The sequence below is a fragment of the Neophocaena asiaeorientalis genome, unplaced genomic scaffold (genome assembly GCF_003031525.2).
Source record: "Neophocaena asiaeorientalis asiaeorientalis breed wild unplaced genomic scaffold, Neophocaena_asiaeorientalis_V1.1 scaffold280, whole genome shotgun sequence".
NCBI lineage: Eukaryota > Metazoa > Chordata > Mammalia > Artiodactyla > Phocoenidae > Neophocaena > Neophocaena asiaeorientalis.
Genome location: NW_020185321.1, coordinates 4191145 through 4193272, shown reverse-complemented (window position 1 = coordinate 4193272; position 2128 = coordinate 4191145). Strand labels below are relative to the sequence as shown.

The following is a 2128-nucleotide window of genomic DNA, read 5'->3' as shown; positions in this document are numbered from 1 at the left end:
CCCCCTGAGCCCGCCCGCCTGCGCCAGGCGGCACCCGCTCGCGCCCGCTCCTCACCTGCAACGCGCCCCGGCCCCCAGCTCACCGCCCGAACCGGCTGTGTACACCGGAAGTGACGTCTCCGGGGCAGGCCCCGCCCCCGCCCCAGGCGGACGCCGGGTGGCTGCAGACCAAGCGGCTAGGAGCGGTCCCCGACCATTCCCTGCGCGAGGGGGGCGGGGAGGGCCCTGCACCCCCTTGCCTAGGGACGGAGGACCTCCAAATGGGACTGCCAGGGTGGGGGGTTGAGGACCGGTGGCCAGAGTCCGCAGGGCCACCCTGGTTCTCCACTGTGACTTAGCCTCCGGGCGGGAGGGGTCAGCTGTGTCCTCACAGACTTATGAAAATTAATTACTGAAGAATTGAGCACTTACTAGATGCCAGGTCCTCGCAGGAGCTGTAGGAACTGGATAATGCCCTCTCCCTCATACGTTTATTCTCTAGTGGTGGAAACAATCATTGTTATAAATGCGCTTGATGATATAGTGCCAATTGCGACAAGCGGTAGGAGGGGAAAGTGGAAGAGGGAGGGAGAGCGTCCCTTGACCTAGTGAAGGAGGGTTATCAGGGAATTCTTCGCTCAGGAAAAGAGCAGGAGTTGAGGTCCTAAGAGGGAGGGGAGTGGGGAAAAGAAAAAGTTGAAGAAGCAGGGAGGAAAGGACATTATGGCAGAAGTAACAGCAGGTGTCTTTAGTGGCTTTGTGTTTAAGAAACGAAGGTAGTGAGAAAGTCTTACCTGAGAGCAAGGGGTGATTTTACCATACTTGTGGGTTTAAAGGGATTACTTGGGCTACATTGTGGAGAAGGACTACAGAGGAGAGGCAAGAGTGGATGTAGACTTGTATGCCCATGTTCATAGCAGCATTATGCATAAAAGTCAAAAAGATGGAAGCAACCCAAGTGTCCATCGATGTATGAATGGATAAACAAAATGTGGTATATCCATACAAAGGAACATATTCAGCCTTAAAAAGGAAGGGAATTCTGACACATGCTACAAATGGATGAACCGTGAAGACATTACACTAAGTGAAAGAAGCCAGTCACAGAAAGATATATTCTATAATTCCACTTATATGAAGTACCTAGAGTAGTCAAGTTCACAGAGACAAAGTAGAATGGTAGTTTCCAGGGACTGGAAGGAGGGGCGCATGAGGAGTTTGTAAGGTAGTGGGTTGGAATGATGAAAAAGTTCGGGAGATGGATGTGGTGATGATTGCACAACAATGTGAATGTACTTAATGCCACAAAACTGTACACTTAAAAATGGTTAAAATGGGGGACTTCCCCGGTTGCGCAGTGGTTAAGAATCCGCCTGCCAATGCAGGGGACACGGGTTTGAGCCCTGGTCCGGGAAGATCCCACATGCCGTGGAGAAACTAAGCCCGTGGACCACGACTACTGAGCCTGCGCTCTACAGCCCGTGCGCCACAACTATTGAGCCCGTGCGCCACAACTACTGAAGCCCGTGCGCCTAGAGCCTGTGCTCTGCAACAAGAGAAGCCACCGCGATGAGAAGCCCGCGCACCACAACGAAGAGTAGCCCCTGCTTGCCGCAACTAGAGAAAGCCCCCGAGCAGCAATGAGGACCTAATGCAGCCAAAAAAAGAAATTGGTTAAAACGGTAAATTATATGTATATTTTACCATGATAGATAGATAGATGGATGTAGAGATCGGTTAGTAGTCTATTTCAGTTGTCCAAGCAAAAAATGATCCCGATGTAAACCAGGACCTCCACATTTTTTTGTTCTTGAACATCTATCAGGAAAAATGTTTGAATATCGTCCAGATTTATTTTACTTATAAATTATATGCACTACAGTACTAATATACTATTTACATAATGGAACATACATTAAAAGAATTTTAAAAGATAAGTCTTAAATTCTAATATTTTCTTCCTCTACCCCAATAGATTGCCTTCTTACATTAGTAGCTGTGTGAATCTCATTTTGAAAGCCATTCACAGACTATGGTAGTGGCAGTGGGGAATAAAGTCAGTGGTTGAACTAGACATGGAGGGTTGGAAAGAGGAGGGAATCCTAAATCTCTCCTGGGTCTCTGGGATGAGCCATTGGAGTGGTGACAC

At 48.8% G+C, this 2128-nt stretch overlaps 1 protein-coding gene across 4 annotated transcripts in view; it reads right to left on the bottom strand.

Moving 5' to 3' along the window:
• GARRE1 (granule associated Rac and RHOG effector 1) overlaps positions 1–102 on the bottom strand; it is an 81445-nt gene extending 81343 nt beyond the window's left edge. For 2 of the 4 annotated variants that reach the window (XM_024734016.1, XM_024734019.1), the window contains exon 1: positions 56–102. The gene's annotated coding sequence lies outside the window, so the exon portion shown is untranslated. The remainder of the gene's footprint in view (positions 1–55) is intronic. The other 2 variants (XM_024734017.1, XM_024734020.1) reach the window with 2 other exon arrangements.
• Positions 103–2128: the final 2026 nt, after the last annotated feature.